Below are 16,799 nucleotides of genomic sequence, written 5' to 3' on the forward strand. Positions count from 1 at the left end.
CTAAATAATTTAATTTACACGTGTTTTCATGCGATGGCCAAGTCAATATATTTATGTAAAACGTTAATGATTTCCTGGACTGGACTTGGTATTACATGGATCTCACAACTTTTTACCGTAGAACAACTGAGTAGTGAGACTTGGTTTTTTGACAAGTATTGTTTTTTATGGGTTTGTATTACAGAACGCATGTGTACCTAATGGGATAACTGTTTAAAAACACGATTAGATAAATTTTGCTCTATGGATAAAAATCTGAAAGTTACCTCTGATTTTTTAGCATTATATGACCGTGGTTTATAATAATAAATTCTATAAAATCACAATGATATCAGTATTTACCTCTTTGATTTCCTGACTTGTATAGATTTACAAACACTAAATATTTATTATTAACTTTTAGATAATAATGTGAATGGCGCTTACGATGTTTAGTTACGAGCTCTTTGATAGACACAGATATTATAGATAACGTTTAAAAAATGGCACGCTCGTTTTCATACATTTCATTCTATTTATTTAACCTATCCATATTTATGTGCGGAAACGTCACAAAATCAGAATAAATTTTAATTTTTCCATCCCGCATCATAAAAACTAAAAAGTCAAAAGTAAAATTTAAATAGTAAATATTTTTCATAAACAAGCTTTTGATGCTGTAAAAAGAATAAAATAAAACATAAATTCTTTCGAACCCATCAACTTATTACTTTACTCAATTTAAAGATTAAAAACTTGTCGCGGGATTTACTAGTGTAAAAAATACATTAATTACGGAACTTGATTTTGCTAAAAGTCTAATCTGAGAAACAATCAAATAGGTAAATTATATATTATTTCTTTATTATTATGTATGATGTACTGTCTTAGGTACGATACAACTACGGATTAAGATCGTTTAGTCGACGCAGCGTTGAAATTGTACAGATAAATGCAGTTTGCGCACTCACTACGCGACGTCAAGCAATAAAAACCTAAAATTCGAACGCCAACTTTTTGCTACAACGCTCTTAACGCTAGAAACCCATACAAGAAGTATTTAATTACCTAAGTGATTATGCCTAATTTTATTAGTTCTCATTGAAGATATCTTTCCAGGCCTGAAAAAATACTTCTCCAAAGAACAGCATTTAAAATAGAAATGACCATCGCTTTACTAGGCATTTGGACATCTCGCTATTTTTCTGAAAAAATCGGAGAAGCTTCTCTGGTCCTGGATAAAGTTGACCAACCATGGCTGGTATTGTGAACGATTTAGAGAAAATTTATCGTAGAACCCAGCAACGTGCCTTGTAGTAAACTTAAATTTAGGCAATGGTATTTTTCCGTAACAAAACTTCCCAAACGGATATGAATTAAACTAGTTTGAGTCAAACACGACTACTGGATAAGTAATTTACTATTTATGTTAAATACCTACCTAAATAATGTCCCAAAAAATTGTGATTGCGCTGCAAACTGCCCTGAAGCAGTGCGAAGTCAGGCGTGGGGCAGAAGAACGTTTTACTATTCTTTTATTTCATGTAGGTAATTAACGCAAATTGCTTCATTTGTGACTGCATTGTGTGCAGCGGTTGGCACCTAAGTATTTATTTAATTACTTGTGAAAAAGACAAATTGTAGATAGGCACTTAGCTGACCTACTCCCGTTATAATACAAAGAAAACAATTAGTTGATTCACTTAAAAAGACAAAACACGTAAGTACTCGTACCTACGCGTGACCTTAGAAAGATAGATAATACCAATACGTACCAACAGTTTAGCTTGAGTGTTGACTAATTCAATCATAGCAAACATAATTACGGAATGTTTCATCAAGTAAAGAATCTTCCTCTTGATTTATAAAACTTCCAATCAAACAAGCAATTTAATTTGAATCAGAACATCTGTGCATTTACCTTACATTACAATAATTCGTGGACAGAATTGTGTCATGCTCTGGGGCGGGACCACCTTAACGTAGGTACATATAATATATACGAAAGAAATGTATAAAATATGTATATAATTGTAGACTTAGTTAAAAAAAATGTATATCTATAGTTTTGTTGTAAACATTAATTCAAAGTGGTCCCGCCGGAGAGCATACTCCCTAGCGGGACCACCTAGAAGATTTCGTTACTGAAGGTTTCTGAATTCGTTTATAAGACCATAAAAATGTATATTAAATGTATACAAATCTGCTATACTCAATTTTTTATTTGATTTAGTATAAACCGATTTACGGCAAATTTAAAATTTCCTTTCGGAACATTTAGGGGAGACTGGCCCAAAGCGGGCACCTTAAGGTAAAATAGGAAAAAAACATACAGATTATGCAAAACGAAATAAGTTTTTATGACATAAGCTCAAAGTGGCACAGCGTGCTATGGAGAGGGCTATGCTCGGTGTTTCTTTACGAGATCATCGTTACATTCCCTCTAATTATGGTCGCGTGAAGCGATGGCTGGTTCACTCGTCATGTCTGTGAACAGGCGCTGCTTTCGGGGACTGGTCAATCCAAGTTATTCAAATTTATTAATGCGAGTCATTTCTACTAGTATTTAAGTATCTTAATCTGTAAGTCTAGATATTAGCACGTTACTACCTTGTTTAATATACCACGCAATTTTGTATACCCATTCTTGTAAGATACACCATACAAGAATGCGTGGTAAATTCAGTGAACTGCTCCTGAATCAAATGTTCCTACTACTGCTTTTTCTATTTATTTATATTAACCGGCAGACAGTGGTGACTGACTGAGTTTGTTGCGGCGCTTCTTCTCAGCACTTGCCAAATGTTGGTCTCGAAGCGCTGGTATAAAAAGATTATGAGACATGTAGAGGCTCCTTAAGAACAAAATGACGATTTGTAAGAACTATTTATTAGTCTAAACAAATAAAGAAATTTTGACTTTGACTTTGAGATCGAATCAGAAATGAAGAGATCCGTAAACGAACTAAGTAAAGTCGCTGACATAGCCCGACGGATTAGCAAGCTGAAGTGGCAATGGGCAGGGCACATAGGACGCAGAGCTGACTTGCAACTTTGAGCTTGTTTATAAGGCCCATGTTGCGTCTTACCCAGTTTCGATTGGGAGCTAGATTCTCAAGATTGTTGACAATATATCTACCTCGCACAAAAGATTCAGCTACGTAGATTCAATTTCGAGAAAGAGGTCAATCGTCGCATCCAACTCGGCTGGGCAGCATTCAGTAAACTACGCAACATCTTTTCATTCAAAATATCTCAGTACCTAAAGACGAAAGTCTACAACCAGGTGTGCGTGTGCTATCAATGATGATAATAGGTACGGCTCAGAAACGTGTCCTCTCACTATGGGCTGTTGATTAGATACAAATATTGCCTTTAAAGTTGGTAAAAAAGGGAGTAAAATTAAAATAGGGGATGAAATTTTTTGTGGAAATTCCATTTCACATAGCATTCATGCTCATGAGATTCGCTTCACTCACTCACTTCTCATTTCACATGTGTTTTTTTCTTGGTGCCCGCTTTGGGCCAGTCTCCCCTAAATGTTCCGAAAGGAAATTTTAAATTTGCCGTAAATCGGTTTATACTAAATCAAATAAAAAATTGAGTATAGCAGATTTGTATACATTTAATATACATTTTTATGGTCTTATAAACGAATTCAGAAACCTTCAGTAACGAAATCTTCTAGGTGGTCCCGCTAGGGAGTATGCTCTCCGGCGGGACCACTTTGAATTAATGTTTACAACAAAACTATAGATATACATTTTTTTTAACTAAGTCTACAATTATATACATATTTTATACATTTCTTTCGTATATATTATATGTACCTACGTTAAGGTGGTCCCGCCCCAGAGCATGACACACAGAATTTACCATAATCATCAAACCCTGATTCTCCCGAAATTTTCCATGACCTCCTACGCTGCCCTCATCCAGGTGCTTCCCGCGACCTTCACCAGATCATCGATCGCGTACTTTTCCATTGCAATCGGTGTGGCTTATCGCTGTCATAACCAAGACACCGCGCGGTTGTTGGACAGTTCTCATACATTTGCTTCAAACCGTAACCGCACGGTTACAGCGCCTAGGTGAATGCAATAAGAACCGCTCAGAAACCGCGCAGTTATAGCACATATAGCGCTTGTGTGTCTGATACAGGCTTAGAAGTAAGTAGATTTGTAGGATTATCGTGTTCTTTCTGTGCTCGCACTCCGCGCGCAGTGAGGCCGCAGCCTTAGCGCATTGCTGATTGACGCGTTGTACCTACGTTTTAATAGTGGTTGGGAAATGTCGCCGATTTATTAACCTCGCGTGATGACTTTTATTGAAAAGTATTTCAGTTCAATTAACAATCTAATAATAATAATGTTTCAAATTTAAATTAATTTTAATATTTATTTCAAAGACCATACATAGACTAATTGCTAATACTATTATGATGAAGTTATTTTAGACTTCATACTCGAGATGAGAATCCATAGACCCATAGAAAATCTGTTGCTGGACAGCAGAATCATCCTTTCGGATTTTTTTGTTTCTAAATAAGTATTCTACTTATTATTTGCTTGGTATTTGTCGCAATGGAGGGCCTTTTGTGGCCATGTGGAAGGCTTTTTTACAAACAACCACGCATTATATGCTGCCTACTTAGTCACTTTAGGAATTAAAGCTAAAGCAGTTTCACATTTGGGCTAATATTGTCACCGTTTGATTCCCACCACTGCGAGGAGTAAGCGTTAAAGTGTCTATTTTTATAGATGTGTCAGTCAGTTCAGTACCCAACGTAGTCCCGAGTCGCCACAATCATTTAATATCGGCGCAATGCATGCACAATGGTGGCTCGCTAAGGGCCGGCGACCGGACGACAGCGATTTTTGATATCAGCTGAAGGTCAGCCCGATCTAAAGAAGTGGACAACCGAGGGGAAGCACTGAGGGGCGGCACGGAGGCCTATTACAGACGTGGACCGAAACGAGAGCTATTTAGAACAAGTGATTTATCAACACCGTCTATTGAAACATATCGTAATGCCTACAATAAGACCCAGTCTTACAGGAAATACTACACGATAAATAACACCTTCCCATTATTTTTAATACAAAGATTGGTCAACGTCAGGATGACACAAAGGCTCAAGGTCACCCAAAGGGCGATGGAGCGGGCTATGCTCGGAGTCTCCCTTCGTGATCGAATCAGAAATGAGGAGATCCGCAGGAGAACCAAAGTAACCGACATAGCTCGCAGAATTGCTAAAATCAAGTGGCAGTGGGCGGGGCACATAGCTCGTAGAGACGATGGCCGTTGGGGCAGGAAAGTTCTCGAGTGGCGACCACGGGCTGGAAGACGTAGCGTGGGCAGGCCTCCTACTAGGTGGACCGACGATCTGGTAAAGGTCGCGGAAAGAGCCTGGATGCGGGCAGCGCAGGACCGTTCATTGTGGAAAACCTTGGGGGAGGCCTTTGTCCAGCAGTGGAAGTCATTTGGCTGAAACGAACGAACGAACGAATAAAATAAATCCTATTAGCTCGATTGATGGTTTCATTTAGTTTATTTAAACCAGGTTACCTATGTTAAAATCTTTTTTCGTTAATTTATGAAAATATCAAATTATCCCGCAATCCTGAATACTGATACATAAAGTTAGCTTATTCATTTAACACAGGTACGACTGTACCTACTAAGTGTTGCACCCGTGGTTGCACTACTTATCAAATGCAATTGACGCGCCTCTATGCCAGGCTTTTTATGTTCCTGGTCGGGCTATTTAGGAAATCGGAAGTGGGTCATAATTTATTCAGCTTGCAAGATTCCACCCATTGGCGGTCGTCAGAGTAAATAATTATATTCTTTCGTTATCTTATCACACTGCGCTGCGCTGCTCCGCCGCGGAGCGCGTGATTTCATATAAAAAATCCCGCGCTCAGACGCGTTGTCAGTGTGTTGTGCCGCGCGTGTTTTTTGTACAAACTGAGGTACAGTTATCACACTGCGCCGCGCTCCGTCGCGGAGCGCGGGACGACAGATTTAATCATTGTATGCAAGTACCTCAGTTTGTATAGAAAGCCGCGCCGTGTGGTAACAATGGTGGTAACCGCCTGAATTTGTCGTCCCGCGTACCGCGGCGGGGCGCAGTGTGATGATAACCGCCGTACAAATTTGAGCCAGTCACTATATTATTACGTCACGCGCATAAAATGGCGGGCCGGCCGCCGCCCGCACCTTTAAAATTCAATATCTTGGAAACTAATTGACGTATCGAAAAAATTCTTTCACGTGTATTTTTTATTTTTAACCTTATTTTTAACAGAGAATACAGAAAGCTAAACATTTAGCAGAACATTCTTCATTCTAAGGCCTAGGCGCAGCAGACCCAGAGGAATTAATTCTCCAAGGCGCAGACCACCAAGACCACTGATTTTTCGTAAAGTAAAGGGTCACTTAGAAAATTTTATATAACTTCAAAATCACCTGACCCAGTTTTATGAAACGAAACATATTGCCAAAACTAGGTACGCATTTTTATTTATTTGTTAATTGTTAAAAATAAAAACTTGAATTAATTTTGTCTTTATTTTAAGAAACTATGTCAGCCACCTATAAAGACACCGAAGACTTTATCAAAGCAAGACATATCCCCCACTGCAGCACTGGTAGGGATACTTGGATTTTTTCCAATTATAGCTACCGATCGATAGGGAGGGTTATTAAATCTTTTGTTCCATATTATTATCTCCGCCGGTTGAACTGGTTGGGATAGTTGGATTTTTAGGATTCCGTAGCCAAATGGCAAAAACCGGCCAAGTGCGTGTCGGACTCACGCACAAAGGGTTCCGTACCATTGATTTATGAAATTAAAATTATTATTTTTTAATTTAAGTTATTTGTAAGAAAGATTACGCGGTAATAAGCGGTTTACGATTTACAAGGTTTAAAAAAAAAACTACTTACTAGATCTCGTTCAAAATTTTCGTTGGTAGTTTTTATAGTAATGTACATCACGTTTGTTTTACATTTTTCATTTTCTTATTTTAGAAGTTAGAGGGGGGACCAACTTTTTTCCACTTAGGAAGCGTCTGTCACGCAAACTATTCGGTTTAGAAAAAAAATATTATATTATAAAATATAATATTAATATTATAAAAAATTTGAAGACCTATCCATAGATACCCCACACGTAGTGTTTGATGAAAAAAAAAATTATGAGTTTCAGTTCTAAGCCTTGCGTTGAGCGTAAATAGTGCTAGCGACGCGTGTGTCCAAAAATTACCAATTTTGGGATGAAATTTTGAGTAGCTTTATTTAACTTTTTTTTTGCATAAATAGGATCAGTATCAATAACTCATTACCCAGAATTTTTTTTTTCGTTGATAAAAATGTAGTGGTGTATACAATGTAAAAACTTGGTATGTATAATGTATTCTGTGAATTTTTACACAAAATCAGAAAAAAAAGAAAAAAGTAAATTTTGGGGATCCCCACACTGAAACTCATTTTTTTCATTCAGTCATTCATTACCATGAAAACTACCAATGAATATTGGTTTGAACAAGATCTAGTACTGAAGTAGATTTTTTAGAATATTTTTATTTTATTTTTAAAGTTACCTCTCCTTTTCTCATTAACGCGTAGAGGTATTAAATTGAAATTCTTATCAAATACTCGAGGTCTATAGTACCTTTAAGCTGTAACAAAATCAAAGATATATGTATGTATTACAGGGTTTCCCTTTTTTTTTGCCAAGGAACCCTAATTGATTATACTTTTCCTAGCGGAACCCCCGTACTACTCCGCCCGCACGCCCTGCCCCTCCCTTGTGCGTAAACAAGTCGGTGCGAGCGAACAACGTCGGTCACGAAACGAGGGGTAATATTTTTTACGGAACCCTTGCGGCCTTTCCACGGAACCCCAGGGTTCCGCGAACCACCATTCGGGAATCGCTGATGTATTATACCTACAGGTTTGTACGGAACCCTCGGTGCGCGAGTCCGACTCACACTTGGACGGTTTTTATTTCCATTTATCACTACCAGCAGGGATAAGTACTATTCTAGGGTTTTTATAATATTAGGGCATATTAAGGCGGTTATCACACTGCGCCGCGCTCCGCCGCGGAGCGCGTGATTTCATATAAAAAATCCCGCGCACAGACGCGTTGTCAGTGTGAAGTGCCGCGCGTGTTTTCTATACAAACTGAGGTACTTGCATACAATGATTAAATCTATCGTCCGGCGTACCGCGGCGGAGCGCGGCGCAGTGTGGTAACCACCTAAGTGTTCATAAAAAAAACGTAAGTCACGAAAACAATTTTAATACAAAGAAACTAGTACACAGAGAAACCCTAGAACAGGGTTTCCCAATTTTTTTTCGCCAAGGAACCCTAATTGATTATACTTTTCTTAGCGGAACCCTACTTTGATAAATGGAAATTGAAATGAAAAACAATAAAGTTTTTATGCAATTATTTGTAAACAAGTCGGTGCGCGCGAACAACGTCGGTCACGAAACGTGGAATAATATTTTTTACGGAACCCTTGCGGCCTTTCCACGGAACCCCAGGGTTCCGCGGACCACCTTTCGGGAACCGCTGCCCTAGAAAACTCATCCCTAATACTGGTAGCGATAAATGGAAATAAAAATCCAATTATCCCAACCAGAGCAATCGGTGGAGATATAATAATATGGAGCATAAGATTCCATACCTATCCTACCGGTACCTACAATTGAAAAAAAATCCAAGTATCGTCCTTACCAGTAGGGATATGGTAGGGATGGTAGGGATATGTGGAATAGGTGGGCTTTCTGTGGAAAACGCACCGTGGAAAATGCTCAAAAACCCATCATATTCTCTAGATGTCCTTTTTAGGCCTTTTTGGAGAGTCAAGAAAATCATCCATCAGCAGTGACCAGTGGATGGTCGTGGTCAGGTGAAAGTGAACTTAAATGATTTTTTTACCAGTTTCTAATTAAGCTGCCTGCCCATTTTTTTTTCAGATTTTTGTCATACTAGAAATATCCCATTCTCATTAGGTACTTTCTGAACACCCCTCGTATAACTAACAAATGAGTAGAAATTCTTTTTTTTACGGCACGGGGGTCTATTGTAGAGACGGTAGAGACCTAGGCCGAAACGAGAGGTAATTAAGTAAGAACACAACTGATTTATCGACACCGTTTATTGAAACTAAATCATACTGCCTACAACAAGACCCAGTCTTACAGGAAATACTACATGATTATAACACCTCATTCCTATTATTACAAAGATTGAGTCTATAAAAAAAGAGCACTGCTTATAGGCGAGGCTGAATGAGCGTAATTATGTGAAATCGCGATTTTTTGTTTATTATTATTAAATGTGGTAAAATTTCTATTTGCAAACGCTTTACAGATTAAAAGGAATCAATACAATCTACAGATGCGCCGGAGTCACGCTCGTTTAGCCAGTGCTCCCTAATAATTATAATTTAAGCGAATTCAGACGAGTAGATAACATTTATCTAATATTAACAATATAAATAATATATACAATAATAACACGAAAGATTTTTTATTTTTCATATAAATCAATACTTTTGTGACAAGAATACTAATTTGGACACATAACTGAAAATATTTTTTTAAACATTAACAAGTCATAAGATTCAATACATTTTGGCCACGTTTAGTCAAGTACTATAAATGTATGTAATTAATTACTTATGTATAGATTGAAATGCGCGTTTAAATTGACTTATTTAATTTCAGTTCATTTAATTACTGAGACGAATTCAAATTATAAGTAAATGTATTTACCTATATTGTATAAGTAGTACGGCAGTTATGTGTGGACGCAATAATGTATTTCTTTCTATTTTACTTTGTGGGGTGTTGGTTATGGTGAAAATGAAGAGTCCATCTAGATAACGCACGACATATAACTTGAGCTCTTCACCAGCATAAATTAGGTAAAAATGGAATGTGTAAATGTTTATACAAAATGCATAGGTTAGATACTTACCTAGATTAGATAGACGTATCGAAATGTTTTAGGATATAGTTAATAATTAAAGTTGGTTTTGGAACACCAATACAATATACCAATAACTTTCTTACTCTTATTACTGAAGTTATGGTTAATGTTCGTTTCTAAAGCGAATGTTCCGGGCTCTACGTGACATAAATGAATCTACTTCAGTTCTCAAATCAGAGGTTCATTATCAGGTATATGATGGTACTATACGTCTACCTAAGAATAATTCTTGAAACTTACGAGTGTCACCAGTGATTTTGTATCCCGCACCAGTTCTAGCGCTTAGTACCTTTCTAGCGCTTAGGACACAGCGAAAACTACGTGATTCATTACAAAAAAATAAACAAAGCCCTATGGGTCTTACAGGTTATAACTTTTTGTAATAAGCCCCGTTTTTGAATGGACATAATCAGTGAATAATACAAATCCAAAATACATAATCGAATTTATCATAAATTACTTAAATAAAACGTAACTTTTATATTAGGTACTTTCAACCACGTAGATTTAAATAAATTTTACTATATGCAATAAATTGAAGTATGTTATAATTGAATAAATAAATTAAACAAGTATTTACTTATATTATTTACAGTATAGGTATACCACGAATTTAGTCTTAATTGTCTCTCACTTTAATACAGTTTTGAAAAAGCAAAATACTTTAAAAAAAATATGTAAGTATGTATTTACATTTATACAAATCACCCTTCTTCGTAATAATATTGTGCTTTACATTAGCGAGATAGATTAGCGTTTGACAAAGACTGGTGTTTCTAAAATTATTTTTTCATATAGTGAGCCAATCTTTGTCGGCTGTTGTTGCGTGTGCAGACGTTGAATTATTTATGTGATCAATCAACCCTTTTAAAATACATGCAATTATGAAGTAAATGACGGTTTTTATTTATTAATGTAATAATAACAAACACTTTAGACAATATAATTAATTTGTAACTTTGTAAGCTGCAGGGAAAAACCTAATGCAGTTTCTGTGCACCTATCGATCTCACTCGTGCATACCGGTTCGGATTTATTGACCGAGCTATGTAACATCAGTCCACACTACAAACCTTAACATGTTTAAAATAGTACAATGAGACTTCCACGAGGAGTGCGGACAGGTCTTAAATAATTGATTAACATTAAATGATCACGCATAACAACTTTATAAGTAAGTTTTGTTAATAATAATTTAACAATTTTCATAGGTAGTAAGATAACGATAAATTCGAAACTACTGTTGCATCCCCGCAGATTGCAATTTGCAGTAGTATCAAGCACATTTTAACAATCTATAAATATATTTCTTTATACCAGACCAATTCTATTTCAGTTTAAATCGATGTTAAATAGTGCACATTTATTTAATTAATTGACTACAAACAATAAAACCTTTGAAATTGAATCGCAGATAAGGAACAGATGAAGAGAAACAAATTGCCAAACCTTTCTATAAATATCAGGATCAGATGGCGCCACTAATGAGTAACTGTCACTCGATAGTGACTATGACAGTTGCGCCAACTAACGAGCGCAACTACGATAGCAAGACTATCACATACCTATAAAAGACAATGCCGGAAAATGGCGTCTTTTTTTTTCGCGCGGCCATCGACCAAACCTTGTTTTTTGATTACAAAATAGTGTAATAAACCAAACTTACTATGACATGTATACCTCTAAACTCAGTCTGAACTGAGTTACGAGCATTAGAAGTTTGATGATTTTACATACTATTTTGCTTTTTGCGCGTAAGTTTGGTAAGAAATTGCAACATATGAGAGTAATAAGCAAGTGACAAGAGAGAAAATTACGTAACTAACATTTTGTTTATTTTTTCTATACTAATTATTATAAAGAGGAACGATCTGATTATTTGTTTGTATTGAATAGGCTTTGAAACTGGTTGCTACGGTCCGGAAAAAAATTATCAAGAATAACAATACGAAGACAAGTTGTATGGTATGTACAATCACAGCCATTCAACAAATTCAATTTTACATAAAGGAATAATTATATTTTTTTTTTATGTCATGGTTAATATTTTTAATTAAGTTATTCAGACTCTTATGTCACACCGAATGGTAAATTGTCACTATCGCAGATAATATTTTTGTCATATCAATAATGTAGAAGTAACATTTTATGCCTTGGATGCTCAAGTGGATACAAGGCTTTACAAAGAACCACATCAAGCAAGAACTATGTTAGTTAAGATTACTTCTATCATTTATTAGATCACCTTTGGTTTCTTGCCATATTCTATTTCTAGTAAAGAATGTTTTACAAAATATCTTTACATAATATCTAGTCTTTCCGTGATCGACAAATATTTTAGTTTCTACTTTTCATAATTTTTGTTTTGTTTTCTAATTTTTAATCGATAATCTGATGACGGTCCGATGGAACATCAATTAATATTATCATGGAAGTTTACTTGAATGAAAGAAATGTTAATCTTGAAATTCTATGACAAATAATGTATTATGTTATGTTTTACTGACTGGACTTCGAATACTAAAGTTTTCGGACATGTTTTTACATGAATGATAAGTTAATTGAATACATTCCTTTTAAAATACATATCAAATTATTTTTTATATGTCCTTTATTCGGTTAAGGACAGATTCTGTTTAGGACAGATTAGGTTTACGACAGATTCTCTTTATGACAGATTCGTTTTATGACGGATTTTGTACAGTCAAGAATAAAATGTTTTTTTAACCAACGCAACATCTCATGAATAGAGTTAACCAATTCCCCCTACTATGTAATATAAAATTATGGAAAACTTCTTTCTATATATGTTACTCTGGTACCTATTGTGTATTTATTTTAGTCGTATGACTGCTTATGAGTTGCCAAATATTCCATTAATAGCGTCGTGTATACGACGAGAGCACAAACTGAATATTTTGAAAATGTTTTTTATTTTAATTTAAAACGTGTGACTGAAATATTATGATGTGATATTATGTAACTAGCGGCCGCCCGCGACTTCGTACGCGTGGACCTCGTTTTACCCATATCGTTTCATGTTGATAGATGGCGTTTCACGGCATGAATATTTACTAATTTCAAAAACAGTAGTTTGTCCAGCGCTTTTTTTTATTTACTACTTGCGCGTGTACTACATATTTTACGGAACCCTATTTTTTTCCAAAATAATATTTAGCCTATGTTACTCGTGAATAATGTAGCTTTCGAATGGTGAAAGAATTTTTAATAACGGTACACTAGTTTTTGAGCCTATTCATTACAACCAAACAAAGTTTTCCTCTTTATAATATTAGTGTAGATATTTTGACGTTCATAAGTGCCACCTGTGGTCTAAATTGAATTAAATATTTTTATTTTGATTTTGCTGTAGATTTTAACCAATGACGATAGATGGCGCTTTTTAGACGTCTTATTTATTTATTGAAATTCATTTGTCACAAAATCCGTTCAGTCGTTTTTGCGTGAAAGAGTAGCAAACATCCAGACAATCATGACATCCAGACATTCAAACTTTCGCCTTTATAATATTAGTAGGAAGTAGGATTATATTATAATCTACATCTACACTAATATTATAAAGAGGAAAGATTTATTTGTTTGCATAGAATAAGCTTCGAAGCTACTGGACCGATTTGAAAAAGATTTCAAACTATTGTGCAAAGTATAAGATGCAATTAATATTTTAATTTTTTTTTTGTTCAAAACTAGTTAGCTAAATAAACTTTTTTTTAAATAATCTGTCTTTTGAATTTATGTACTCAATTGTATTTCTGTCTTAAAACGAATCTGTCATAAAGAGAATCTGTCGTAAACCGAATCTGTCCTAAACAGAATCTGTCGTAAACCGAATAAGCCCCGTATGACACTTCAAGGTTATCCATATTACGCATACTACATATGCAGAATATTTTTGAAAAAATATTTGTATTTCATTAGCAATATATTAAAAAAAATAACTTACTTGTCTTGAAATATATAGTAAAATCTGAGTCTATTGATTATATTTTAATTAAATACGATGTAAAAATATTTTTTATTTAATGTACGCAATGTGTGAAACGGAATAGATTTAGTGCTGGGGTATTTGTTGTATAACAAAATCGATTATTTTTGCGGTTCACTAATAATAATAATAATAAATTTCTTTATTAATTGTAACATAATACAGAGACTTTAAAAGAACTCTGATTTCCGAACTAGGTATAGAATACCTGTATCTCAGAAGATCAGCGCCCTCTTCCACAGATCATAAACAAAGAAAAATTAAAAGTGTTAATAAAGATTGAATCTTAAACAATGTTCACAAACAAAAAACTGATAAAATAGTACATTGTGAGGTGTATCGGTGTGTGTGTGCGTGTGTGGTGTGTGCGCGCGCGCGCGTGTGTGTTTGTGTGTGTGTGTGTGTGTGTGTGTGTGTGTGTGTGTGTGTGTGTGTAAGAGCAAATTAATTCTGTGTGAGCTAAAAACGTACTTTTAAAAGTTCCTCAGTCTTCTGGTAGTCAAGCGTAAGCAGCCAGTTTGTTACTTTAATTTTGCATTCATATACAGTACCAGGATAAAAGTTCAGAAGTTTGTTGGCTTGATTATATAAATAAATGGATAGAAAGTAACTTTGTCGACTGGCCAATGCAGTTCGACACTTGGGCACTTCAATTACATTCTTGATTACACGCCTCCCACTAGTTCTCTCAGCGATGTATGGAGTGAAACGATGTTGTCTGGTAATAGTCCGCAAAAAGAATAGTTGCCTTACAGTTAGGACAGAACACTTTTGATACAAGGCAACAGTCGAAAATCTGAAGGGGCTAAAAGTCATTGTTTTTAGCAAGGATCTCTGTGCTCTTTCAATTTGGATCATGTGAGATTTGCAGGCGCCTCCCCAAACGACAATACAATAGCCAAGAACTGATTGTGCTAATGCAAAAAACTAATCGATTGCAGTGAATACTTAGTTATTAAAAACATCACAAAAATCAACTATATTTTTCGATTGTTGACTTTAATAAACGCATTGAAAATAAATTAATAGTTTTTAATTTAAATAAATAGAACCAGTATTTTTTAGGAATCGTTTTTTTGAACACGAAGTCCATGGAATTTGAATATTATCAATAAAAATTGTTACAAAAATATTTGTAATTAAAAAAAACATGTTTTTTGTTAAATGACACCTATACAAAATATTTCTCTAAAAGTAGGTTTACTAACTCTTAGAAAAAAATCGATAGATAAATCGCTATGGTTTAGTTATGTGACATCTCTATAACTTTCAAATTCGAAACGTCATACGGATCATCTTACGTGAAAAAGACTATAGAGGGGGTTACATCATTAGCACAATACATAAATCTATACAGTATTTACGGTAACCGTTTAGTGAAACATTTTATTGTTTTTTTTACTGAAAATAATTTAGATGGTTTTGTGCGCGTGTAAATTGGGTATTTGACACCATTCACAAATAAAAGCACATTAAAAACAAAACACACTTCATTTTGGTCTTAAAACTCAATAATTTTTTAATCAATTGTAAATTAATATTCTTAGGTGCTTTGTAATCGATATAATAGTCAATTGAGTTGGCAAAATAGTGACGTTATCAGTTTGTATTGTCGGCGTCGAATAGTTCGTGACACCCAAAGTGGTCAAAAAGTTGACAACACGACCTTATTCCAATTGTAACAAAGACGTGTTTCGAACTTATTGTTCACTTTGGGTGTCACGAAATATTTGACGCTGAATTTATTGTCCTACAAATCTATGGGAGTCTCGTTTTGACAGTTTTATAAAGTACGTCAATAAGCTAGTTTCCTAAAAAAATTTTTTTAGTCCGTCAATTTTAATAATAAAAAATATTGGACACGTATATTCTTAATTGTCAATCAAACAAATAATTACAAAGTTATAGTGCGTTGAAGTTCCGCGCGACGTCACAAAGTGCTGCACTTTTAAGCACTCATTGACGACACGGGCCTTTTCTTTAGAACTTTGGCACGCTTTATCTCTTTACATTTTCATTAGTTTGAAAAATACGTGTCGAGTATTTTATGATAAGCTAACTGACGGACTAATTAAAACTCTTGCTTTTTTACCCAGGAAACATCCCTATTGATGGGTGGTGTCAAATACTCTATTCGGGCGCTGTCAAGTCAGAGTATTGTATAGTGGCGCTAGTGTGATGTTGGGATATTGTGTGGCGCTAGTGTGAAGTTGTAGTATTGTGTTGGCGCTAGTGTGAAGTTGTAGTATTGTGTTGGCGCTAGTGTGAAGTTGTAGTATTGTGTTGGCGCTAGTGTGAAGTTGTAGTATTGTGTTGGCGCTAGTGTGAAGTTGGGATATTGTGTTGGCGCTAGTGTGAAGTTGTAGTATTGTGTTGGCGCTAGTGTGAAGTTGTAGTATTGTGTTGGCGCTAGTGTGAAGTTGTAGTATTGTGTTGGCGCTAGTGTGAAGTTGGGATATTGTGTGGCGCTAGTGTGAAGTTGTAGTATTGTGTTGGCGCTAGTGTGAAGTTGTAGTATTGTTGGCGCTAGTGTGAAGTTGTAGTATTGTGTTGGCGCTAGTTTGAAGTTGTAGTATTGTGTTGGCGCTAGTGTGAAGTTGTAGTATTGTGTTGGCGCTAGTGTGAAGTTGTAGTATTGTGTTGGCGCTAGTGTGAAGTTGTAGTATTGTGTTGGCGCTAGTGTGAAGTTGTAGTATTGTGTTGGCGCTAGTGTGAAGTTGTAGTATTGTGTGGCGCTAGTGTGAAGTTGGGATATTGTGTGGCGCTAGTGTGAAGTTGGGATATTGTGTGGCGCTAGTGTGAA

Source organism: Ostrinia nubilalis, chromosome Z, assembly GCF_963855985.1.
Source record: "Ostrinia nubilalis chromosome Z, ilOstNubi1.1, whole genome shotgun sequence".
Classification (NCBI taxonomy): Eukaryota; Metazoa; Arthropoda; class Insecta; order Lepidoptera; family Crambidae; genus Ostrinia; species Ostrinia nubilalis.